This window comes from Fistularia commersonii, chromosome 23 (genome assembly GCF_037954325.1).
Source record: "Fistularia commersonii isolate RoL2024-O1a breed Wild chromosome 23, RoL_Fcom_v1.0, whole genome shotgun sequence".
Classification (NCBI taxonomy): domain Eukaryota; kingdom Metazoa; phylum Chordata; class Actinopteri; order Syngnathiformes; family Fistulariidae; genus Fistularia; species Fistularia commersonii.
This window is the reverse complement of record NC_141306.1, coordinates 14,010,600-14,038,318: the sequence shown is the minus strand read 5'-3', so window position 1 is coordinate 14,038,318 and position 27,719 is coordinate 14,010,600. Positions and strand designations below refer to the sequence as shown.

The window sequence follows — 27,719 nt, the reverse complement described above, 5'->3', positions numbered from 1 at the left end:
GTCACTTTTGTATGATTTCTAGCGAAAAAAAAACCTCCTTAACGGAACAAAATATAGTTTGGAGAGTGAAGAATATTCAATCATCCAATGGTGATGTTTCACAGCCGCCAAGATAAGCCGCGCTTTATTAAACGCTCCTCTCGGGTGCCTCTAGACATTTGCTTATTTTTTTTACTTTTTTTTTTTTTTTTTTTTAATAACGGATTTCTTGCCAAATGACTTCCCCCACGTCTTTATGAATGAATTTTTTTTTTTTTTTTTTTTTTCTCGTCCTTTTTAATTTTTTCCCCCCCCGGGAGCCTTGACTTTCAGCTCCGATCGCAGCCAAACCTTAATAAAAAAAAAAAAAAAAAACTCGGTCCAAGTCATGCTTTCCCCCAACAACAACAACACATCACCACGATCATGAGACAAACCATGAGGGGAAATTCATGACCGGCTCCTGCCCCCGCCGGCCTCCGGCCCCGCGCTCGCACCGGCGTCGAGCACGGACCGACATCCAGTTAAAAACCAGACTTCCGAAGGCGTTCAAACCGGTAACATTTCCCGGTACGTTTCTGAAAATTTCATAAAATCCCCGTCCGAGCCGGATTCTCACCTCTCAGCGGCTCCTCGGCTGGTTCAACGCTGTCGGATCCTGAGGGACAAATGAGACGTCCGGAGCAGCTGACCGGCAGCCCTGCATCCACACACTCGTACACACACACATACGTACACACACACACGCGCGCGCGCACACACACACACACACACACGCCGACTGGCCGAGTGACTGACGACCATTCAGCTGAGGGCAGCCGAGCGGAGAGACACTCCCCTCGCCGAGTGATCCGACCAGCTGACTCGCCGCCTGGCTGCAGGGATGAGCGGAGGCTGGTTGGACGGCGCCGCCTCCTCACACACACACACACACACACACACACACACACACACTCGCCGCCGGATGACTAAAAAAACGCTAAGCTAGGAAAAACTGAAATTTTGCACAAAAGTTCAGCTCAAAGGAACGCATTCGCCCGATTCTCCGCCGGTCGTCTGGCACGCCGTCGCCGCCGCCGCCGCTCGGAGTTTAATGAAAGTAAAATAAAAGCGGTCTCTCGGCCTCGCTGCGTTACCTGCACACACTCCCTTGCAGTTTTAAGGTTTCCCTCTTTCTCCCTTCCTTCTCCGCTAACGCCTGCTTCTGTCTCTTTGCAGCTCTGTGTAATGAGAGGGTGTGGTGCTGCTAGAGTAAGCCACACACACACACACACACACACACACACACACACACACACACACACAATTTCCTCCACCAGCATGACCCGAGGCTGCACTTACAAACTGATAAGCCTCCGTGTGTGTGTGTGTGTGTGTGTGGCAGTAGTAGTGTAACAGGAAGATAGAGAAAACCAATGACTCCCACACGAAGTCTAACGTTAAGGAATTACATCTCCCACACACACACACACACACACACACACACACACGTACCACTGTCTAGGAGTGTACAGGCTGCAAATTAGCGCCATTAGCGTTATGCTATAATATCGCAGTTATAATACAACTGGCGTTCTAAAAGTTCATACTAGTTAGAATCTCCCAAGTTAAAGAATCTCCCGGCAGCGGCGACATACATTTTGACTTGTATCATTATTTTATGCTCCGTTTACACCATTTTGTGTCATTTGACCTTTCAGGTATCCAAAGTCAGTGACCTCTTGACCCCGCGAATGCGGAGGTGGTGAAGGATATTCCTGCTACTTCCTTTTAGCGCATACTCGACGTTCCTTTTCGGATGACAGCTGTAATCTGGGATTAGGCTCCTCCAGCACTGATTTATTACCGACGAACGAAACGCAAACGACCGATTCCCGCAGTTGTAACACGGCGTTGCAGCGTTTTTTGTTTTTACAATGTTTGACCTGCTAAGGTGCATCTCGGTGGACAGCTTCTATCTCTTTCTTTTAGGAATACGAAAGCGATCGTCATATCGTGGCAGCTTGGAGCTGAGATCTGTCCGAGCTTCCGGCCGCTAGCTCATCTCAAGAGTTATCTGTCGAGTCGGAAATAACGTCTAACTCGACTTGACTTTCTGACAGGCTCATTAGCAAACTCAGGAGGCCTCAAGGAGAAAGACCGACGAAGATCTGGAGGACGGAGCGCGCTCGCGTAACTCGGAGAGGTAGCTTTAGCTGGTAAACAAACGTCATTGGAGGGCTAACGGCAACTTAGCCTGTTTAAGCTAACCTCCGCTTTGTTGGGGGATTCACCTGGAGAAGAAGGGAAATAAAAAAGGGGTATTCGCCGTTCATCTTTGGCGCAGCAAAGCACCAACTCGTCTGAACTGTTCTTCTTTACCTGCCTTCATGTGCAGTCTGCCGGGAGGAAAGCCGAAGAAGAACGCTTTTGTTTATTTCGTGTCAAATACCGTTTCCAAGGCTGCGCCGTGTCTTCCGGGGAGTTCGATCCGCCGCGCGGATGAAGTAAAACGCACCTGACAGGATCGGCCGTCGCCACCGGCTGATCTGTTAACCCCCGGCGCCGAGGAACCCGACTGGGCCGAGCGTGAGAAGCAAAGCCGAAAGAATAAGGAGGGAGGAAAGCGAACGGAGTTATTTTAGGAGCGATCGTTGCCCCTCGGTTACGTATCCACTGGTGTTCTGAGATCTTTTTTTGGATTTTTTTTTCCCCTTTGCCCACCGCAAGGACTTAAAAATAGATGAACCATTACGGCTAAATTTTGTGCTCCAAATAAGTATCGGAGAAAAAAAAACAAAACAGAGCAGTCATACTCAGTTTGGGTTTTTTTTTTTTTCTTTTTCCCCTCCATCAGTCACCGGAGCCACAGGTGACCGACGGGAAAAACAATGTCATGACAGTAAGTCTTTAGAAATCCACCTGAATCTCAGGCAGCCGCAGCCCTGAAGCCGGTGAAAATACGAAGCGATCATTTCGGTAGTTCCTGTCTGCGTGTCGACTTCCCCTTAGTCGAGAGCGCCAACCCCTAGCTGCTCCAGATAGCTCGGTTAGCGCCTTGCTAACATGCTTGAATGCGATGGGAGTGTAAAGTACCATATTTTCCACACTATAAGGCGCATCTGATTATAAGGCGCACCCTCAATGAAAGGCCTATTTTAAAAAAAAAATTCATATATAAGGCGCACCGCATTATAAGGCGCATAGAATAGAAGCTACAGTAGTGGCTGGGGTTGCGTTATGCATCCACTGAATGTCAACAAAACAGTCAGATAAGTCAGTCAAACTTTATTAATAGAAGACAAACCAACGCGCTGACAACTCCGTTCACTCCCAAAACAAGCTAGTGCATCACAATACGGTACCGTACGTACCCGTAGCTCTTACCTTCTTTCAAACAATGTATTTCCAACTCCATTTGTCACAGTTCATAAAACAAAAGCACCAAGAAGCACCGCCGCTAAATTCAATGATGTTCATGTCGCTAGCTAGTTTGTCCTTAAACTGCAGCCATCTCACTTTGCTACAGTGACGTGGGACTGGTATTCACCTTTACCGTTTTAAGCGCTGCTACTTCGGCGACCCGCAAACACAATGGAAACAAATGGAAACAAAAATGCGCGCTTCACGCAGTCCTATATCCCAGCATGCACCGCGCGCTACTTCTTCTACGGGAGAAAATTACATTACATTACAGTTATTTGGCAGACGCTTTCATCCAAAGCGACTTAAAATGGAGTCGGCGGCTAGTTCCCGTAGCTCAATATGGATCCATATATAAGGCGCACCGGGTTATAAGGCGCACTGACGGTTTTTGAGAGGATAAAAGGCTTTAAGGTGCGCCTTATAGTGCAGAAAATACGGTACTTCGAAACCACGTATCAGATGCAGTGTGGTATGCTGCTCAAATCGGGTTGGCATTGTATGTAAAGTTTTGTTTTTGTACCAATATATATATGCAAGAAATGCATGCAAAAAAAAAAGATACCATGTGCAGATGACTCGCAAACACTGCATAACACGTAAAGCACATGTGAAGTAGGATCCTGCTATTTGCATAGATACACTGAAATTTGGTGCTTCGGGCAAACGCTGATCCGCCCATACGGAGGTAACCATGGTTACCTGGTTGACAGTAATTAAAAGCAACCTTTGACATCACAACGTGTGAAAAAAAAAATATTACCGCAGATACGGTGTTAGCGGAGATAATTTACCTTCCCAAGACTACAAGCTAGAAAACGTTAGCAAAGAACCCCCACGACGTTTCCTCCTCCGGAGTCTCCGGGTGTCCAGGCGCCGAAGCGTCACGCATCTCATGTCGGTGACCTTTAGGTGATGTTAAAGGTCGCGCCACCACAACGGAGACAGTTACCATGACAAACAAGATCTAATACTGGCTCGGCGAGGAAACGCTAACAGCGGGAGACACCGCTTTCCTGCCTCGGGCGTTCTTTGTGTGTTTCCGTGGGTCTCTATCTGATCTATTTGCGTCCAACGGATACCGTGAGTCGAGAGCGGTTAATTCTCCACTGTTATAAAACGGAGCTAAGATTCAATTTTCTACTTATTTTGGAACGAAACGCTTCTTCTAGCGTCCAGACTTTCAGGGAAGCACATTTTTGTGATTCGGTATTTAAGGTGTAACGTTTCCAACGTTCCAATTGCTGTTTTTTTCAGGAACTGTCGGCGATTCTGCCCCGTCCAACTTCAAAACGGATCAGCCACCTCCCTAAATGTCTCCTCGATCGGGCATGAAGATGATAATCTGATGAAATCCGAGGGTCCTATCTATCACGTTCCTTCGTCTGAGTCAAGAGAAGCTTTTAAAATCTTCCGAGGCCCGAGGGAGGAGCGGAGGAGGAGCTGGCTTCATTTGATCTCTTTAGAAACTGGTATTCTATTAATGTGATATCTGTGAAATAAGCGTCAAGATGAAGTTGTGCAAAAGCTTGGAGGCGAGCGGACGGACGGACGGACGAGCTGCCAAACAATTCAAAATCCCTCCTAATGTTTGACAAAGTCCGGTCGCGCCCCGGAAGACGTCATTCTGAGAAATAAATCCAGACAACCGTTAACAATGTGCGTGATGATGCACGGACGTGCGACACGGCGGGGGGAAAAAAAGCACCTCCATCGGAGCGAACGTTGGCTTCTACGAAAAGCGCTGGTGCGAAACGGCGTCCGACGTCGGCGTCGTATCCGATGTTGCATCTAATTTTTCAAACATCTGACGACCGACATGAACACACTGACGACCGCTGGGAGCGACATTAGATGTGCACGCTGTGGCCGAAAACCGGTATCGTAGCTTCCATTTAGTCCATATTTTTCCATCAGAAGCTAATTTAGCTTCGCTGCATGTTTTGCAGAGCGGACCTTTCTCACTCGCAAAAGAAAAACATCTCACCCGGTTTCACCGCTTGTTCTTGTTTTCGCACTTAAAAGAACTACATTTTTCACCGCCCGCTCATTTCGCCATGATAAGGGGTTAGCATGTTAGCATGTTAGCATTAGCGTCACTTAACTCCACCACACTGTTATTATTGTTGTTATCGTGTCTGGGCAGAGCACATGCGCGAGTACTGTCGATGCCGTGATAAGAACAACTTTATTAAACCCGAAGGAAATTGTTGTGCCAGAGTAACAGAAAATATAACAGTAATAAATAATAAAAAGAAAAAGGCAGAATTAGAAAAAAAAATAAACTATAAATTATAAAGTGTCTCAGTGAAACTATAAAGTGTCTTAGTAAACAAGTGATAAAATGATAAGTGTCTTAGTAACAAGTGAGGTAAGGAGTGCACAATAGTATGATATAAAGAAAAATTGTAGTGTAGCTGTTATGAAATGAAATATTGTACAGTCCGACAGGACTACGCATTAGCTGCGTAGCGTGATTGCGTCGTATCGTATGATTGGCCGGACACCTGTCACTCACAGTTACACAGCAAGATGATACAGAAAAAGACGTTATCTATCCAATTCATTAGCATTGCGCTAACTGCGCTGGATAGGTTTTCTTGTGCGCTGAGAGTATGCGAGCAGTGCGCGATTGCGCAGCTTAGAGGGAACATCGGTCGTATCCTTGCTAGCTTGAAATCGGCAGGCAGCTGGTCATTCACACGTCGCCACAATTTGGTTTCTAACGAAACCCCTGCATGAGTTTGGGCTTCGGGAGGAACCCAGAGAACCTTGAGGAACCCCAAACGGAGACCCCACGCACCTTGTGGGAATCCAACCGGGACCCTGCCTTCCACAAGACTGGAGCGCTAACCGCTGCTCAGCCTCGCCGTTTTTCCATTTATCATTAATTCCGCACCGGGATCTCGTGATAGCCGTCTCCATGACGACCGAGCTCCTGCCTTCAGACGTGGCAAAGAAAGCACTGAAATGACAGCGACGGTCGTAATTAGCCGCGGACCTTCTTTCGACATGAAACCGGCTACTTTGGAGGCGCAGAAACGTGGCGGAGAAGCATTTCATTGCCCCGGTTTGAAGCGTCTCGCTAACGCTATTACCAAACGCCGTCCGCCAGCGGCCGAGAGGCCGTAACGGCGGCGTCGACGGGACAGTGACGTCGTTCCATGTAATGGATAGTTCAGCCTATCTTCACTCAGTTCCACATGAACAGTTTAATGGGGAAATTTCAGCGAGGGCACGCGGGGATGCTAAAGGCCGCTGGACCAAAGGATAGAATTATTGAGGCCACGCTAGCGCATCCGTGCCTCCTTTCCGTCCACTGCTGCGCCACAGAAGAAACACGGGCGCATTAGCACGTTAGCACGTTAATGTCCGACCGAACCGAAAGGAGCTTTCGAAGCAGTTAAAAGGTTCTGCTTTTAGCGAGCAGATGCGGAGCTGAGCCGTGCTTTTTTATCCTCTGCAGCCGGCCGGCCGGCGTCGGTTCGTTTCGGTTCACCGGTCAAATAACAGTAATTGCGGCTATCAGATCCGACAGCAGAGGGAAAACAGTGTGAATGCTGCGCACCTCTCCCGTTTCAAAGGGTAAAAGCGCACATCCATGTTCTACAACCGCTGCAAAAATAAAGTGAATCTGCAAAGTAGAAGGAGGGGTTGAGGCTTTCTGACTGAACAGTTCTAGGAAGAGAACTGGGTTCCAAGAAGTAGCTTCATCCAGGGGGACCTTTTCGTTTTGCATCCCCAATAGGGGACAAACCATCAACGATGAGGAAGACGAGACGGCGTTGATGGCGGGAATAAAAAACCATCAACTCTCAGATGGTCCAAGTGGTTTTAGCTTCTCCCCTGCACTGCTTAGCCATTGGCCGTTAGCTAACTCTGCACTCGTTTGGGCCAAAATATTGACGTTCCTCTGCGAGCCCTGCGAACCCCTGCGAGGCGAAGCAGGCCAGAAGAGCTCGGACCTCTTCATCGCACCATTTCTCGCTCTTCTCTTTGTCACAAAATAAAAACAGACGAGTGATAGTTTTAAACCGGAGGACGACAAGAAGTACCCAGTAATGGCCGTGGCTCACGAGTTCCTACCCTGCCTCAGAGCTAAAAGTCTTCTAGGAAAAGAGATCCCCGGCTCTTCTCCTGTCCCAACGCATGAGGAAGGTTCCTGAAAGGTTCAAGGAAAGCAGCTTGTGTCCCGTGGATGGTTTGGAGGCCAACTTTCCAGGCATGACTTGGCCTCTTGTCCACCATAGGACACCACGAAGACACCATGAAACAAAGACGCTCCATGCGGTGAAGCCGCCGACTCCAACAAACTTTGGACAACAAGGACTTAAATACTGCCAAATACTAGCCGCAACGCTGCCTTCTTGATGCGGCTACTTTTCTGGGTCCTGACAAAAACAGGACTTTGGCTTTTACACAACCAAACCATTATCCACCTGCGCCGCCAAACCTGCCGCTGAGCTGCTACCTCGAGTTCCTTAAATCGTCAACGGACGAGGCGTTCGATGGTTTTAAAAGACGTTTAGCCAAAACGTGCTTGTTACGTTTCGGAGCGCGTTGTAGCTTTAAGTGTGTAGTCGCTTTTTTTTTCATTGTCGTTTTGATTCATAAGTTGTTATGTATAAAGAAGCTTTTTCTTATTTAAGAGGTTTAACAAAACTGGGGGGCCGGAAGGTATTTATAGCGCTTCAATTCATTTTAGCAGGGAAATTGGATTTGATACGCGAGCTCCGTCACAAATAAACAACTGGAGCCGCACACAAAAATGGTTTTGTTTGTTTTTTGGATTTTCCGCAGGATTCCCGCCCTCGGGCCGAACCCTGCCCCGGTGAAAACCCGCTGTTTCGACGGCGCGCAACATGATTTGGCTACCGGACGAAAGCGACGCGCACGCTCGCCAGCTTCGTTCGCCGTCCGTCTGTTTCCACAAACCGTCGTGGATCTGTGTTGGCGGTTTTGTTGACGGAGAGGACGAGTGTCGACTGCATTCCGTCGGTTACCGGGGCGATGGGTCTCGGAGAGCACCGTGACTGGCGGGCCGACGGACCGCCTTTCTGGAAAGAGCACGCGTTTTCCGTCCGAAGCGCTCGTAGCTGCGCTAAAAAGCGAAGTTGCCCGACTGTTCCGATGACAAAGTTCGTGTTTGTCCTTACAAATTTCGTTCTCTGAGCTCCCCGATCGCTGACTTTGGACTTATTTCAGCTTCTAGTGTCCGTTTTGTCACGACAGCTGACCAAAATGTCTCGGCGGTCCACAAGAAGTACCCGAAAATGGCCGTGGCTTATGGGTTCCGCCGATCGGCTAGCACCTGTAGCGCTAGCTCGCTATAACGCGATTTACTTTTCACGGTTTCGCTACTTCACGGATTTGCATCGTGTACTGTGTTCTGCATTCTGATTGGCTAAAAAGTCACCCCGCTTCTTCGCTACCTGTGCGTCAATAACGTTGCAGTTTAATATGTACACGTACGTAAAACAGCTTGACAAATTTACATGACGTACGTGCAAATTCTCTCGCGATTTCGAGTTTCTCTAAAACCCATAATGTTGACAAAACGCTCTGGAGCGACAAAAGCACCTGCGGCAGGAAGATGCTATCTATGGCAGATAAAGTTAAACTTCTGGACATGCTAAGGGAAGCTAAAAGCTATGCGGCTGTAGGTCGGCATTACGGAATGAATGAATCTTCCGTTCGTTCCATAAAGAAGGAAGAAAAAAACATAAGGACGACGGCAGCGATGTATAATGGAGTATTTAATTGTATAATAATTGTAAAAAAATAAAGGTTTCCACATCACGGATTTTGCCAATCACGTGTTCTTTTTGGAACGTAACCCCGCCAAAAACAAGGGTTTACTGTATTTCAAGGAACAAGGAAATACTTCCCGGTTCCTCCGCCGAGAAGACTTGTTGAAAAAAAAGGAATTGCAAATCTTTTCCACGGACATTTTCTGCGATTGACCGGGAACCAGCAGGTCTCGGCCGGATTCGCCTCCTGGTTCTTTGTCTGGTTAATGAAATTGGACTAAATTGGCGTCAGAATCGTTCATTATAATCGTAGAGATAGTTAATCTCCGAAACGGTCGTTTCCAACAGCAACCAGGAAGTGTTTGTTAGTCTGTTTGCTCGAGAATAACCAACCGTGACGATTTAAATAGTCATTTAAATCCTTCGTCTGCACCGGCAATACATTTTTCCTTCGGCACGAGGCGGCGGGGACTCGATGAAGTAGCCTAACCGCTAAATTCCGACTGGAATGGATCATCTGTCTGCAACACGGCGGGGTTTAAAAAGAAAAAATGGAAAAGGAAGAAACTTTAAAGATGCTCTGATTTGAGCAAACAGCCTCAATTAACGTGCAAAAAGTATTTCAAACTGTCAAGGAAAAGCAGACTGCTCTTAAACAGATCCAAATCCACCGGCGGAAGTTAAAGCGCTCGACAGCGGGAGGTTTTTAACGGCGGCTCGGTGACGACCTTTCCGACGGGACGCCGTCAAAAACGCCCCAGGAATGTCCAGCAAAACTGCAACCTGGAATAAACAGACACAATAACCCTCGTCTTTCTCCGGAGTGGAGCAAACCAGATAAACAAATAGTCAAACCTCAGCGCATAAAAGCTGCCACAATAAGGAGAATATATACCTTTTATTTGTCCAAAGAGAATAAGATCAAGATGAAAAGTAGTCACGTGCAAAAAGGCAACCCCATAATAAAGTCCATTTATTTCCATGCTGAATGCATTATCCAATGCAAAGGGAGAGCTTAGCTTTAATAGCATTGTAATTATAAAACCAAGTTGGGTTTTTTTTTTCCCCGCCGGCATTAAATTTCGCATCGGCTGTCAGACGGGTTTCAGCTGCAGAACCCGTCTCAAACATCTGCACCATCCAAATATTCGTCTGTGCAAGTTCACTTAAAAGTTTAGCGTATCTACCGTCATTTCCGGACGATAGGCCGCGACTTTTTTCACTTAAACAACGAAGCGGCTAATATGTCGATTTTTTTAGGGGGTGCTAATGAGCTTCACGCCGCTAAAACGTTTATCCTCGTCACATCGGACCGATGAAATGACCGGGAAATTCTGAGTCCGTTCAACTCCGACACCGAAGAAGACGACTTTGACGATTTTAGTGCGCAGGAGGAAGACCGAGATAGCGATCGGCTAGCCGGTGCGGCTTATATTGAGGTGCGCCCTATAGTCCAGAAATTACGGTAAATGGGGGAACATTTCGCCCCGCGGCTGGTCGGCGCCCGGCTCTGCAACCCGAGACACAAACGCCGATGCAGGAATCTTGACAAAGGAGTTTAGGAACTGTCAAACCCTGCTGGTCCTCGTGTGACCTCCGACCACTTGGGTGTTTTGGTCGCTTTTTGTGAATGAACTCGCGGTTAATAGGACTTTTGGAAGTGGAACTCGGAACAATTTTTTGCAAACTACTGTCGAGTCCTAAAACTATATCATCGAGCAATATAACGCAGATCCGGCTTGTCGATGGCGGCGCGAGTCGTGCAATGGAGACATCCTTGTCAAGTGCTGGTGGTCCCGTAGGTCCAGCTCCTGGCTCAGCGGCATCCCTGCACCTTGAGGACATTCGACGACGCCAAGCGACTCGGACAAACGCTCAGGAAACGGCTACAAGACGACCTCCAACTTCCTGAGCGAGGATTTCAGTTCAGTCCATCATCAGGAGATGGAAAGAGTAGGTGCGTGTCTTAGTCTACCTGGAGCTGGACGCCCTCTAAAACGCCCTTTCCATATTTGCCGGTATGACTTGTGAGGACTTGTTCCATGAACCGGGACCGGTTTCGACGTGATTCCGAAATCTCAACCGGAGAGGCGAACGGCGCCCGGAAGCACGATGGCGGCGGCGGACAACAGGTGATAATTGTTTGAGCGCGCGATGGGAAAATGCAGTCGGGGAAGTGCACACATTGTTGTATCCTGCCGGCACAAAGGAGGTCATTGTGGTTTGCCTGCTGATCGTTATATCATAGTCATGCTCCTCGCCGCTCGGGTCAAGTCAAGAAGTCAGCGGGAACGGCTGACACTGAAATAATGGCCTGCTCCCCGTATTGTTCTGCATCACCGAGACTACAGCTGACAGATGGGAAGGAGAGGATTTGACGGCCGTGAGGAAAACGCCGGCAGCAGAACGCATGTCCGAAGACGTTCAAGTCCACAAACAAACGGGACGGTCGAAAACCTTATCTCCGCATAAATAGGGAACTCTAAACAAGAGCTGCTTAAGGACAAAGCAGTTCTAGAAACTGTCTGGCTGGAATGTGGTTCCAGGAAGTAGCCTTGTCCGGGGCAGCCTTTTAGCTTAGCATCGCAACAGGCAGCGAGGGACCACGGTGGGGACGCGAGTATCTGCAGAACCAAACCACCACTGCAGAAGAAGAGGAAGCTGGCGTGGACCAGACGGAGGTGGAAGTCCTGCAGGAAAGCCGCGGACCATCAGACAGGTTGAACGGTTTCGTTTTTCCTACTATTGTTTATTATTGTTATGTTTCACTTGGAACTCTGGCACGATAATTTCCTTCAGGATAAATAAAGTTGTTCTTATTCTTATTCTCTTATTTATCTCCGCCCTGCGCCGCTTCCCAAAATGCGGAACCCCGTTAGCCATTAGCTAACTCTGGACTTGTTTAAAACCGGAGCTCCGCGGTCCGCAAGAGGTATCTGGTAACGGGCGCGGCTTCAGAGTTCCACAAATCACCAATCGCCTTGAACTTGGATGGTTCCAGGACCTGAGGTCCCTGGTCCCTATCCTGTCCGAAGGTATAAAAAACAGTCTCGGTCCTGGAAGGTTCCGCGATCCGCCAAAAGTGATACAGCATCAGCAGAACGACATCAGATATACCGTCATTTCTGGACTATAGGGCGCACCTCACTATAAGCCGCACCGGCTAGCCGGTCGCTATCTCGGGCTTCTTCCTGCGCGCTAAAACCGTCAAATTTGTCTTCTTCGGTGTCGGAGTTGAACGGACTCAGAATTTCCCGCTCATTTCATCGGTCCCATGTGACCAGGATAAACGTTTTAGCGGCGTGAAGCTCGTTAGCGTCCCCCACCCAAAATAGTCCATATATTAGCCGCATGGTTGTTTACGTGAAAAAAGTCGCGGCTTATCGTCCGGAAATGACGGTATTTGGACTGGCCAGACGTCACAGATGCGTAGATTCTAATTGGGATTCTCACCAAAGCCAATTTGAAGACAACCATTTATAATCGTAACGAAAACCTATCAAACATTACGCTAAATAACGTATATTTGGACCATTTGTAGGCTCTTTTGAACGCCGCTAATCTCGTCGTTAGCCGTTTGCAGGGCGAGCTAGATTCGCTGGGACCCAGAAAAAAAACCACGGGATCTCTTGCGTTATTGACAACCCTTCACACACCGGCGAGGACCAAAAGAAGGCCGGAGACGAGGTTTAGGAAAAGCCGAGAAGCCGTTTTGTCGGGTTTAGAAACACGAGACAGGAATCTGGGAGATAAAGTCACTCGGGAGACGGTTTCGGACGGAGGAGGTCTGGAGGAAGGTTTCCGGAGAAGAAGCTGCCGATTGGTTGCCAGGAAGGCGAAGAAGAAGCAGAAGCCTCCCTGGCGTCAGAGGCGCAAAAAAGCGACGGCCGGCCAACTCAGGAGCGGCGGCCGATGATCTCAGCGCTTCGGAAGGCGTCACATGACGGCGGCGTTGTGGTCATGCGGTCGCCGTCACAGGCATGAGCAGACGCTGCAAACACTCCCCCGTTGTTGTTGTTGCCTCTCACATCCCACAAAGATTCCCTTTGTCTTTTCATTTTTGATAGAAATCTGAATGGACTGGGTTTCGCGCCGCTGATCCCTCAAAAACTTGAAATACGTTCGAGAGCAGCGGCGAGGAAACCAGCGGCGCAAAAGCAGAAGGAGATTCAGGTTTGAGAGAAACGAAGCCAATGTTGATGAAATTCGGGAAATTTGAAAAACATCCCGGATTCGGTCGGAGAGAAGACGACCGTTTAGGGACAGAAGGTCCCTGCTTGGGTGTTCTCCACGTGTCTGCGTGGGGTTCCTCTGGGTTCCACAGGGTTCTTTAGGGTTCCTCAGGGTTCCTCAGAGTTCTTCAGGGTTCCACAGGGTTCCTCAGGGTTCCTCAAGGTTCGTCAGGGTTCCTCAGGGTTTGTCAGGGTTCCACAGGGTTCCACAGGGTTCCACAGGGTTCCTCTGGGATCCTCAGCGTTCCTCAGGGTTCTTCAGGGTTCCTCTGGGTTCCACAGGGTTCCTCAAGGTTCTTCAGGGTTCCTCAGGGTTCTTCAGGGTTTGTCAGGGTTCAACAGGGTTCAACAGGGTTCCACAGGGTTCCTCAGGGTTTGTCAGGGTTCAACAGGGTTCCACAGGGTTCCTCAGGGTTCAACAGGGTTCCTCAGAGTTCTTCAAGGTTCCACAGGATTCCTCTGGGTTCCTCAAGGTTCTTCAGGGTTTGTCAGGGTTCAACAGGGTTCAACAGGGTTCCACAGGGTTCCTCAGGGTTTGTCAGGGTTCCTCGGGGTTCAACAGGGTTCAACAGGGTTCCTCAGAGTTCTTCAGGGTTCCACAGGATTCCTCTGGGTTCCTCAGGGTTCCTCAAGGTTCTTCAGGGCTCCTCAGGGTTTGTCAGGGTTCAACAGGGTTCCACAGGGTTCCTCAGGGTTTGTCAGGGTTCAACAGGGTTCAACAGGGTTCCTCAGAGTTCTTCAGGGTTCCACAGGATTCCTCTGGGTTCCTCAGGGTTCCTCAAGGTTCTTCAGGGTTCCTCAGGTTCCTCTCGCAGTCCAAACACATGCAGGAGCTTCATGGAGACCCTGAGTTGTCCAGATATCCAGCATTGAATGTGTGATTAAGAATAAACAGCACTCATATCTTAGCTCGATATCTGATCGATCTCCTGAAACGATCATCAAACCCAACACACACACACACACACACACACACACACACACACACACACACACACACACACACACACACACACACACACACACACCCCTCAAGGAGGCCTGAGCGCAACTTGATCCACAGCTTAAAAATGTGAAATGTGTCTTTTTCCATTCATTCGGAGGTGCTGAGCGATGAACCAGCAGAGTTTCAAACGGCGCCTTGGCCCAGCGTGTGTGTGTGTGTGTGTGTGTGTGTGTGTGTGTGTGTGTTCATTGCAACAATTAGACAGCAGCAATCTCTGGGAAACACATGGCGAGCGTAGAGGCTCCTCTCCTTCATCCTCAGAGGGAGCGCAGTAGGAGGGACGGCGGCGGCGGCGGCGGCGGCGGCGGCGGCGGCATCGTGACCGCTAACTCCCGGCGCTGGGAAGAAAAAAAAAAACTCTGCACCTCCTCCTCGTTTTCTTTCCCTCCTTCACCTTCTCTCTCTTCTTTCTGCCTCTGTCACCAGGCAACCGGCCTTTTTTTTTTTTTTTTCCTTTCCCTCCCATCCTCGTCACTCCCCGTCTTCCTCGCCGCTTCGCTCCTCCTTCCTTTCGCCGTCTCCGTTTGCAAAAGGCTCTCTTTCTAATTCATTTATCAATAAATACGTCTGTGGCCATTTTGATTTCCCGCTCAAATGGTCACCTTAACTTTTCAGGCGTGGAAAGGAAGAACATGTAGACGTCCTTGATTTCTGTTTCTGCAGATGTGTGTGATCAACTTCTTCCACTGAACCGCTGCAGAGGAAGTGCGAGAGCTGCTAATCAGTTAGCCGTTAGCATGTTGAACGCCGATCAATAATCTTTAATCCATAATCTGACTCCACACAGGAAGTGACGCGTCGCCACGGCAATGGGGGCAGATTGACGCCGCGATAACCGCAAATATTAATCACAGAAGCCGTTGAGAAACAGCTCTATCAACACACACACACACACACACACACACACACACACGCGGAATAAAACCCAGCGACGCTCTTTGCATCCGTCGTGAAGGCAAACGAAGCAGAACCTTCTTGGTTTGGAATGAACATCAACTCACTTTGGGGTTGAAATAAATAAAATTTAAAAATTGTAGCTTGAAGCCGCTCGCGTTTTGCTAATTATTTTATCACACGTTTTTGGAAAACAGCGACAGAGTCGAGTTTTCCGAGATACGAGACGGCGCTCGGTGGATTTTTTTTTGGCTTTGCGATACAAGAAGTGACAATTTAGCATCAGGCTAATTCCCGCGGAGAATCAAGAGATTTTATATTTTATTATACTTTTTTAATCCCTTGTGGGAAATTTTTTTTCAATTTTTTTTTGACCTGCGACAGACATTTACGGGGATTCGGTGCGTCGGACGATAGTGGACGGTTTGATGGTTCTAGAAGGGCAGCGGCATAAAGTATAGCACGCTACATTTAGCGTAGCATTAAGTGTGTAGCCTGTAAGTTAAGAATAGAACACCAAATGAAAAAATCCCAACTTCCTTCTTCAAGGATATTTTTTGTGATTAATTTTTAACCCATTGTTATTTAAAAAGTACATTTTTATTTAAAAACACATCAAAATTCAGGGTCTGTTCATTTTAATGGGGAAATTTAATTTCCCATACAAGCAGATGGAGTTGAGAACTCAAAAAATTCAACTCCTAAAATATTACTGATTTTTTCTTTTTTTTTTTTTTGACAAATGAAGTCAAATTGGAAATGTGACCGCAGGATTTTTCACAGAGGTTACTCAGTGGTTTAAGCTGTGAGAGTGCATTTGTGAAAATTTCAGGTGAAACACATTCAGACGTCATTAAACCCGCCGTTGACGCGGGTTTACGGTGAAGTCGGCGTGATTCCTACGTCAAAAAAGCCGAGAATGTCTAAAAACGACAGGTTTCATTACGGAGGAGGACGCCTGGCCTCCGGCAGCGACGGGTCTATTCTCACTTTTCCAAATCCTGCTCCATTTTTCCTCCAGGAGGCAGTTAAATAAAATCACAAATTGTCAAGTGAAAGGAGTAACAACGCCTGTCGGGCTGGAAAGAACAGCGAGGGAAGTTTATTTTCACGTTGAAGAATGAAAAAAAGGTGTCGAGGCTCAAGCGACAGGACTGGTCGTGCAACGTAAAGGAAGTGAGCGATGCTATTTAAAAATATTTAAAATGCAGCTATTTAAAAGATAAGATAAGAACAACTTTATCAATCCCGAAGGAAATTGTTGTGCCAGAGTTACAGAAAATAGAACAGTAATAAATAATAAAAAGAAAAAGGCAGAATTAGAAATAAAAATAAACTATAAAGTGTCTCAGTGAAACTATAAAGTGTCTTAGTAAACAAGTGATAAAACTATAAGTGTCCTTATAGTATGATAAAAGTATAAAGTACAATAGTATGATAAAATGAAAAATTGTAGTGTAGCTGTTATGAAATGAAATATTGCACAGTGAAAATGTCACTGGAAAAAGCGAATATTTGAGATTTTTCCAGCAACTTAGAACAAATTCCGCATCAAAAGGTCTCGTCTGCTGTTTCGGGCTGAGACGTCCTGCATGAAGATCATTCAATACCAAACTAATCCCTGCCCTGGGAGCAGGAACAAGACGTTGATAGGGAACCGCCAACAGGAGGTGTGTGTGTGTGTGTGTGTGTGTGTGTGTGTGTGTGTTTGGGGGTTGCAGGGTTCACCCTGGACTGATCATCTGTGAATCACAGGACCTCATGGAAGCTGCTTTTGGACAAAAGAAGAGGCTTACGGAAGTGTCCACCTCGAATGTAGCTCCAGGAAGTAGCCTGCCTCCTCCAGGAGAACCTTCTAGCTTCGCCCGCAAGGGGGTTCGACCAGGCCCGCAGGGTAATTTGAAAGTGAAAAAATGCATAAAAGACAAGGATTTAATTTTTTTAATTAAATGCAATTCAAGAATTTTCCACTAGGGGGCGCTATTTTGGTCAGAGTAGACGACAAGCCGCATCACTGAGACGGACCAATCAGCAGACGTTATCAATGCACCACCTGCTGCTTGTTATGACGTTGTTTCCACCCTGGTCTCCACCTCCTGCTACGCCCTCATTAGCCAAAATGTCGTTATCAAAACAGAGAAAAGTAGTTAAAGAGTGTCGAATTTTCAAAGAAAATTTGACTACGTCCTATTTATTTACGGAGACGCACGGGAAACCTTTGTGCTCGGCGTGTTTGCAACAAGTTTCGGTATTTAAGGAACATAATATACGGCGCCGCTACGAGACTCATCAAAAATATGACAGCTTGCAAAGAAACTGAGAAGAGAAAAGATCAACCAATCGCTGGCAGGTCTGAGGGAACAGCGTCCACTTTCACCCAGAGCTGAGAAATCAGTGAAGCAGCGGTAAAAGCCAGCTAGTTAATTGCTAGTGAAAATGTGCAATTTAATGTTAGTCACCAGCTTCACTACTAACTAGTATGTTGGAATTCTACTGTTCATGCAACTCCATACATTTTCAGTATGTATTGTGTGTGTTTGCATGTTTCATGTATGAAGTTTACACATTTACAGGTAAATACTTTCTTCCTTACACATTTAATAGCACTCTTTTTAGTGTGTAAGGTGTAGGCAGGGATTCAATTTAGATTTTATATGCGTAAATAGTTTAAAAATCCCTTTCTTTATATGTCTCATTTAATCTTAAAGTGCATTATTATATTTTTCAATACCAATTACTTGTTAAAGTTTTGTGCCTTTGCAAAATCAGTGGGATCACATGATTGCAATGCAAACATGTGAATGATAGAAGTAAATTGCACTTTTGTCTAAGGAAATATGAGGAGTTTCATGAAGGATTGTTCATTAAATTCCAAGATTTTCCTCATGTCCTTGTGCTTCTTTACACCAAAACAGAGAAAAGACATGATATTTTGGTTATTTATTGCTGAGTATGCTATTATTTTAATGGTCCGGCCCACTTGACATCTACTGTGGCCGCCAAAACAAACGTGGAAGCCGTCACAGCGTTCATGCAATAACAACCACGGACTATCAGATTTATCTTCTGCATGAAGAACCCCATTAGCTGTTAGCTAACTCGCTCTTCTTCTGATCCATAATGTAGATGTTCCTCTGCGAGCCCTGGAAGCAGCAGGCCAGAGGAGCTGATATGGATGCAGAGGAGAAGGTTAGATGGAGGCAGATGATTCACTGCGGTGACCCCTGAAGGGAGCCACCCGAAGGAAAAGGAGAAGTTATAAAAAGCTTGTGGCTAATGTTTATTTCCGTAAAGAACCATAGGATGTGAGAGAGGAGGATGTCCAGGATGATTGGCTGTGGCGACCCCTGAAGGGAAAAGACGAAAAGGAAAAGAAAAGCGCTATATCCATTTATTGGTACCGCATCCGCAGCCAGGACGGACTCTGCAGAGTCACGACTCTGCTCTTTCTTAAATATCGGGTCATTTTTTCCTCAAAAATGAAACGACCGAGGCGGTTTCATGTTATTCCGTTTCATGTCCTCCCAAATCTGACATGGGCGACCGAAGCGAAAGAAAAAAAAATGCTCTTATCTGTTGAAAAATCCGTCAGTAAAGCGCATGCATACATCAAATCGTAGCCGCCGTCATTAAAGCAGCGCCGGGAGGAGAGGAGTTCCCCATCATGAGACCTTGTAATCCCGGTATTTACGAGCCGGGATGAAAGTGACAGCCGAGAAGAGAGCGAGAGAAGCTACTTCCAAAGTGATTCACCGCGAGAAGGAATCGTCTCAATTATTGATCCGTCTCCTGCGGTCATTCACAGATTTCCCCGTCTCGCTCTTTCCGTCTGCCCACCTTTCAGTTGCGGCGAGGACGCCTTCGCACGGCAGCCTCACGACGAATGAGAAGGTTTCAGGTTCTCGCTGCCAAGGAGGCCTAAAAGACTCTGAGTTTGGTTTGATGCCATAAAAAGATGAACGCCCCTCCAGTTTTAAGCACTTGAGATTTGGTGTCTCTTTGGAGAACAGAAGTTGACAAAGAGTAGCGGCTATTCTGGCGGCTTTTGGACAACAGTTGCAAGCAGAATCCTTTAGTTCTCGGGAGCCAAACCGAGCGGTACCACTGGAAGTCTAGGGGGAGCGGTGTTGCCCGGTATGCTCAAGTGCGACCAGAGATGAAGAAAAAGACGACGACGTGAGTCGAAGATTCCACCATCAACGTGCAAACAAAGAAAAATAGATAGAAGAAGTTTCTTGAGTGAGGTCATTCAACAACATTTGTATCCAACGGGATCCTTTTTAACCACTGCCTCGAATTAGCGTGAGAATGATGCCCCAAGAGCCAGTTTCTCCTTGAGCCGGTCCCAAGCCAGGACAAATGCAGGGCTGACGAGAAACTTGGACCAACTAAATATATATGTATCGAACCACGGCGATCAGTGCTGTTAGCCTACAGGGTACCGGTGGAAATTGGGCTACTATGGGTCAGAAAAGGATGAGAGGAAAGGGTGGGGTCAGAGAGAGAAGAGTAAAAGGTAAGAGTCAATAGATGACGACAGGAAAAGCTAGAGCTGGTTGACATGATGCAGAGAAGCAAGGTGGATATATTGTGTGTCCATAAGAGTAGGTGGAAAGGTAGCAAAGATAGAAGCTTAGGAGCGGGTTTAAAGTTGTACTATCATGGTACTGACAGAAGAGAAACGGAGTAAGAGTTAGTCTTCCAGATGACAGGACAACTACAGCTAATGTGATCAGGGAGACAGGCAGGAAAATATATAGAGAAAGAGGTTAGCAAAGAAGAAGCAAAACACTGAGGGGACTCAAGAGAGCAAATGGGATTACAGGGAGACGCAGGGCAAGGTAAAGGTAGAGGTGGCAAAGCCCAAACAAAGGGCGTATGATGACTTGTATGCTCAGCACTTTGAAGAGTTGATGAATGAGGAAGATGAAAGAGAGCAAAGGGCAAAAGAGGTGACTAGTGTAGACTACAAAATAGCAGAGTTTGCTATAAGGGAACTGAGGAGAGCATTGAAGAAGACAAAGAGCAGAAAGGCAGTTGGTCCTCTTGATGTACCTGTGGAGGTATGGAAGTGTCCAGGAGCGGTGGCAGTTTTGACTGGCCTATTCAACAAGATCTTAGACAGTGAAGAAACTTAGCAACGCCTGCGGAAACTTTGCCGGGGTTCGCGCTTTCCAGCAAAGTCGCGCAGAGTACATCTTGGCGGCCTCTTGTGCCAGAGAAGATCGGTGGTCCAGAGGAAAAAAAGACTTCAGAATTTATTTTACTCTTCATTAAATGCTTCTGCAGAGTAGGACTGGCAAGTGACAGGTGGTGACACCAAGTTATACATATATGGAGTATATAAAGTACTTCTTTGGCTCCAACTTTCTATTCATCTTCATCTCCACAAACCCAATGATTTCTGCCAAGACACAGTTCCATCTCTTCCGCAAACTCGTCTGATTGGCAGTGCTTTCAGGACACGCTCGAGTGTAACCGCAGCCAGGCAGAAATCTTATCACGGCATTTATCATCTTGGAAACCTCGCCGTTCCCGGTCGATATGATGTGGGCGGGCGGAGAAAACCGAGAGGGGGAGGGAAAAAGGGCAAACTGGCCTCAGAGTCCATCAAGGGCCAAAAGGTCACGGGGAACTGTCACAGCGAAAGCTGAAACCACAAATAAGGTTACTCCCTTTGGGTCGACTGTCATAATTGGATGACCAACGAGACGGTTTTCTTTTTTTCTTTCATTCCCGGCGATATTCCAGAGAATCGTGTCCGTTGTGGACCGGCCCTTTGGGAGAGCAATCCCTCTTCAATTCTGCTTCAGAGCTCGGGGTGGCTAAGGTCATACATTGGTCGAGCACTTTTCTGACAAAATACTACATTTATTCATATTTATTTGTCACTAGTGACATTTCTACATGTTTTCCAAAGCCAAACTTACTTGGATTTCCTTCTCGTGTCTGATCTGGTGACGCCTAAGTTGATCCCCACTACGACACAGCAGCAGAAAACCAGTTGTCATCCTCAAAGGGCAGATGATTCTGATTATAATGTGTGAATTTAATCATGATTTCTACACTTTCCGATGTGAAAAGGAAAAAAAAAAAGTGTGAAATTCAGATACTTATCAAAGTCTGAGTCCATTTTTTTTTTTGTCAGTACCGGCATACATTGCCCTCATACAGAGGACTGATGGTGCAGAAGTAGAATAATCATCAAAACAGAGCAAATAAGTGATTTGTTTAAGTATCTCAGAAGGTTCTCAGTCCTCCAACTCCTGGTCAATCCTGGTCAAGCAACTGGACTCAGTTTGTCTCCTCGAAGACGTTCCTCCTCTTCAACTTTGAAAGACCTCAGGGAGTTTCAGGCATACAAGTACTGGGGTTTTGGGGGCAGGTCCAAGTTGAAAGGGACACACAGGACAGTGGACCGAGACAACAATGGCTCCCAGTCTACATCCTCCTGGAACTGACCCTCCTTGTCGTTCAGGGTCTCCAAGCAGAAGCTCGTAATGTTTGTTTTGACAAAGAGGCAGGCAGTGTCTCTACGTTGAGTCCATCACGAAACGACAGCGCCAGCAACTCCGCTGGTGTTTCCGACAGGCCGATCGTTTTCGAAACGTCCGCAAGGGGAGCGGTTTTGACACGGGGACTGGACTTCCGACCAACGGACACCTCCAACAACAGTCCAGTACAACATAACGTACGATAAATCCACAAAATACAGTCAATGAAAGGTTCTACTCAGCTGAGACCGTCAGTCATGTGACTAAAGTTAGTGAACTTTCATTTCAGCTAAAGATTTAGGAACTTGAGAAAATTGCAGATAGTCGGGGAAAAACTTTAGATGCTGAATTTATGGTCATGTGTACTTTTAAATGACATTATTTCAGGTACAGGACTGTCTCAGAAAATGAGAATATTGTGATCAATGCAATTACAAAAACAAAAAATTGGCATACATTCTGGATTCATTACAAATCAACTGAAATATTGCAAGCCTTCTATTATTTTAATATTGCTGATTATGACTTACATCTTAAGAAAACTCAAAAATCTTATCTCAAAATATTAGAATATCATGATTTTTTTTTAATTGCATTACAGAAGATCAAAGAACTTTATCACAATATTCTAATTTTCTGAGACACTCCTGTATTATGTATAATACAACTTTTTCTTGAACCATGTGAAATACTAAATTCGTTTTTTAAATCATCTTGTGCAATATTAATTTCCACTAGACTACATTAGGCTTAATTTTAAGTGCAATATATTTCTTTATTACATCATGTAGTATCATGTTTTTAAAAAATGCAATACTTGCAATATTACTCTGCACTTTTCATTATTATTATTATTATTATTATTATTATTATTATTACAGCAACCGTGTCCAATGTAATATCATGTGCTATCTTTATAACACTGCCAATGTTGCACTCCAGGTTAAATTACCAATATTTTCCTTTACTTTGTGCTTAACATGTCTTACTTCTACTGGTATTGGACAAAGTACCGTTGATATCCAAACTCCACGGACACTTTATTTTGCGCTTCACTTATTTGATGCTTTATCTCTTTTGTCATCTGAACATTGTCAACGTCATTTTTGAAGCATCTGGTCCGAGAAGGTCCTCGTTTTGTCTTCACTAAGACTGATCTTGGGATTCAGATGCTTCGCTCGAAGCCGAGAAAACGGTATCTTTGTAAAGCCGGACCGATTAGGAGAGGTTTTGTGGACTGCCCGGACGGGAAGATCCATCACTTGCCCCGCGCTTTCTGGTTTATTATACCAATTTTCCCACCGAAGAAAGGTATCTTGCATTAATTATAGAGCTGATGCAGGAAAAACATGTTTGGCTTCAATGCTGCTGCGGGGATCATATTCTTTTGAAGGCACTTAATTAAGACAGAACTCAAATCAATACAGAGATGAGGTCCCACTTTTGGGAGAGAACTTTAATTAATATGACGTAAGAATGACAGACCGAGTGGCCACGTTCGGCACTGCGAGGTGGAATTTCTTGGTCGATACCAGCGACTGAGATGTTGTGCTGAAGTGATCTGCAGAGAGGATACAGATTCACTGAGGTTTTATCTGGAATCTTGCGGACGATATTGTGATCTGCAGCGCAGGGAGCGGGTAGCAGGTTGGAGAACATCTAGAGGTGGAGGTATGCTCTGGAGGGGAATGAAGGTGAGCAGCAGCAAGATGGAATGCATGCGTGCGAATGAGAAGAACCAAGCGGAACTCTGAAGCTACTGGGGTGAAGAGGGTGGAGGATTTTAGGTACTTTTAGGTACTGAGGGTCAACAGTCCAAAGCAATGGGGCAAGTGGAGAAGAGGTGGAGAAACCAGTGCAAGCAGGTTGGAACGGGTGGTGAAAAAGGCAACCGGCAAGGATGGAAGGGGAAAGGTGTCGAAAACGGAGGTGAGCGCAGCGATGTAGCCTAAGGCAAAGACAGGAGGCAGAGCTGGAGGCAGAAGAAGTGAAGATGTTGAGCTTCTCTCTGGGAATGTGGAGGGAAGAGAGGATCAGGAAGGAGTCCGTCAGAGGGGCAGCGCATGCTAGACGTTCTGGAGATGAAGTCAGGCGGAGATGGACATGGACAGAGGAGGGATGGAGAAAATCTGGGTAGGAGGACACTGAAATTGGAACTGCCAGGAAGGAGGTCTAGAGGAAGACCACAGAGGTTTATGGACGGAAGGAAGTTGGTTGGTGTGAGAGGAGTTTACACAGTTGTGTCTGAGACATTGCGAAGGTGGGCTAGTGTGGTCTTTCCCCTCTTCTACAGTGACACTTCTCTTGTCCCTGGAGAGAGGAGGTCTACAAGGTCTTCAGGAGGCAGAACTCCCGCAAAGCAGCCGGACCCGACACCGTTTCTCCCTCCATCTTGAAGCCCCGTGCCGACCAGATGTCTCAGATGTTCTCCGATAGTTTCGACACCTCACTGGGGACGTTCCACCAGAACCGCGGGACTCGCGCGATTCGCCTACGGAGCAGACACGTCCCTAGACGGCGCTGGCAACAAGAGGCCTTCACTTCGACCTTCAGCACCTAGACTCAGCTAGGATCCTGTTTGTGGATTTCAGTGCCGTTTTCAACACCACAATACCAGCGCTGCTACAGGACAAGCTCCCCCTGCTGAGCGTTCCAGCCTCCACAAACCCCTGCAGCTCCCGAAGCTCCCAGACAACAACTCCTTGATTGGACTTATCTCTGCTGGAGATGAGTCGGCCTTTAGATGGGACATCGACTACCAACATTTGGGCCTCGGCGCTCTCCAGACGGTGGAGACGACGGTGGCCCTCAGGTGGGGTCCAGCCGGGACACTGCCAAGGACGAGGACAGACCGCGGCGCATCGTTAGCTCGGCTGTTACCCGCCATCCCTGTAGGTCCTGTACGCCTCCAGGACCTTTGCACGTCCACGCAAGATTTTGGCCAAGGGTTACCGTCCAAGTGTGCGGCTCTGGCAGGAGGTTGTGGACCATCTAGAGCAAAACCTCATGCGGCAAGAACAGCAACAAGCTCTGCGACCCCCATTGGCACTCCTGTCCTGGTTTAGGTCCAAGTAACGGAGCTTTAACATGACTGGTTTGGAAAAACAGTAATACCTTGACTTAGGAGGTGAGAGTTCTGTGACAGTTCCTATATCATATTCTGTCCACTGCAGGGCACCACCCGGCCAGAGAGGAGTCCTTTGGGTGAACTGACCCAGGGAGCCTGCATGTGATACCATCCATCTGTGGGAATTAGCCGGATGCTAAATTGTCCAATGTCTCATTGTCTCATTGTCCAATGCGCTCCATCTGCACGTCACCAGTCGACGTCGCTTACGCCACAAATCGACCAGACCGAGCAAAGCGGAGCGACTGGCGAGAGGGTAGCCTGGCACTTCTAGAGGGGGTGCAGGCATCCAGCTAGCAAGACCACGATCTTCAATACCGACGGCAACAACCGGAACAGCGGTGAAGTTCGCAAACAGCGATTGTTGACAAATTCAAATTCAATGGCAAATTCAAGTATGCTTGACGCCTGGAGCTGCAATTAAGGTTTCTTCGAGTTACTTCACCACCATTTAAAGGTGACAAAAACGTAAGTAAGGAACTCGGTGAATATTTTTACGACACGAAGTACACGTCAATGACGTTCCGAACGCGAAGTCCCCCTTCATTCATCCAACTAATGAACAGCAATTTCAAAACAAGAAGGGAAAAAAAAACAGAGACTAGAAGCGCCAGTCGGATAATTACCTCTTGAGCCAGATTTCATCTGGACCGCAGTTACGACCCCGTCGACCAGGAGCTTGAATTGATAGCGAAGAGGTGGAACAATAAGGCTGCGAGCGGCTCTGGGGACTCCGACTGCATTACCGGACCAATAACGGCGCCTAATTACCCCCCGCCCCGCCTCGCCTTTGCCTACAAACAGATTTAAGAGGCAACAAAGTCCAAGACGGCACCGTCAAACCAGGAAAATACCGAGGTGAAGGCGTCCGGGCCGTCTCTGCCCACGTCCGACAAGAAATACCGATTTTTGACGGCATATGTTGATGTTTTTCTGACTATCCGATGGAGATCGGACTCCAAGAAGTACAAGAATTCGACTTTTTTGAAGCAGTTATCACAGGAAGAGGTTAGTGTTTCCGCCCCTGGTTGGATTCCCACTCCCACTCTGACTGCAGGACAAGCGTGTGGAAGATGAATGAAGGGAAAAAGAAAAGCCCCGCACACGTTTTTTTGCGCAAATGCAGCAAAATAACACTTAGTTTACTGATGTTGGACCAACAAACATTTACGGGTTAACATTCACGCCAAACCTTGAAAATGCAAAGTGACACAGAAGCGTCCCACGAATGAAGCTGCCGCGGCGTGGAGTGGATCTTCGGAGGAACCAGGAAGTGAAAGACCTGATAATCCGATAACTTTCACGAACAAAGTTAGAAGAAGCGGCTTCCGGGGGGGTCCGAGGAACCCACCGGAACCGGAGCTCCTCTCAGATCTGCACGACCACGATTGGTTGTTGTTTTTTTTTTAACTAAACGTTCACCGTGAACCCCAACACGGACCAGAATCCACGCTGCGTGGAGCAGCATCACCCCCTCCCCCCCCTAAGCAGACCCTCCGGCGGCTGCAGCTGCAGCACCGCCGGGTTATGAGTCATACCCTGCCATCTCTCCTCACACACACACATACACACACACACACATATACACACACACACATATACATACACACATTGCACACCATCCGCGTCCACGCAGCCGCTTACCTGTGGGTCTTCCACGACACGGAGACAAACTCAGATCCTCCTCCCGGATGCGGTCCGCTGCTTTCTGGCCACTTGGTCTCCTCCTTCGCCGCCAAGACGTCGCATCTCTCCCGCCGTCCTGATCCGGAGGAGGAGGCGGAAGAAGGGGGCGATGAAGAGGAGGGGGGACCGCCGAGCCTGCACGGAGGTCTCGGGGAGTTTTTCCGGCGTGGAGCTGCACGCCGGGGGAGGAGCGGACCCGGTGTGATGGAGGGCGACGGGTTTCCTCCGAGGGGTGGAGGGGTTGACGCTCCATGATGCTTTCAGGGGCGACTCGGAAAGTGCAACTTCCGGGGGTTGTTCGCTCTCCGTTCAAAACGGAGCATTTCAAGAAAGGGAAATTGTTTAAATGTGAAATGTTCAGTTTAAAGAACCGTCCGTAATCATCTTCACGGGCATCACTTTTCTCGGCCATACATGTCCTGCCCCCGTGTAACAAATTCTTCTCAATCAGTCTTTAAAGAACCGTCCATAATCATCTTCGCAGTCGTCACTTTTCTCGACCATACATGTCCTGCACCCGTGTAAAAAATTCTTCTCAGTCAGTCTTTAAAGAACCGTCCATAATCATCTTCACAGTCGTCACTTTTCTCGACCATACATGTCCTGCACCCGAATAACAAATTCTTTTTCTCCATCAGGCTTTAAAGAACCGTCCGTAATCATCTTCGCAGTCGTCACTTTTCTCGGCCATACATGTCCTGCACCCGTGTAACAAATTCTTCTTCTCCATTGGGCTTTCCCCTTCAGGATCGAATCCACCTACTCCATCTAACTCTACTTTCTGGATTCCTCCCCTTGTCACACCAATTCCTTTCATCCATCTCATTTTTGGTTTTCCTCTAGTCCTCCAAATCCAGCATCCGTCTAGCAGTTTATTCACCGTCCCATAATAATGGTCATATTGTGGCGTTTCAGTCGGGCAAACACCCGGGTGAAGGTAAAATATCTGTTTAATGAGCAATAGCTGTTGTTGAGCCACACAAGCCTGCAATACAACAAACTGTTGCTGCTCAATTCCAGGTAAAAAAAAAAACAGAATTCATCGCACCCCATTCCCAGCAGTCCTGAAATCACACAGAAAACAAGCAACAAAAACCCCGACATTTGTGACTCGCTACGATACGTTTTCTATCAATAATTTTTCATAGA

At 47.2% G+C, this 27,719-nt stretch overlaps 1 protein-coding gene across 2 annotated transcripts in view; it reads right to left on the bottom strand.

Moving 5' to 3' along the window:
- rab27b (RAB27B, member RAS oncogene family) overlaps positions 1-26,770 on the bottom strand; it is a 55,964-nt gene extending 29,194 nt beyond the window's left edge. Inside the window, exon 1 of one of the 2 annotated variants that reach the window (XM_086170746.1) lies at positions 26,529-26,770. The gene's annotated coding sequence lies outside the window, so the exon portion shown is untranslated. Of the gene's footprint in view, positions 1-598; positions 963-26,528 lie in introns of those variants that run through there. The other variant, XM_086170747.1, reaches the window with a different exon arrangement.
- Between the last annotated feature and the right edge of the window lie 949 nt (positions 26,771-27,719).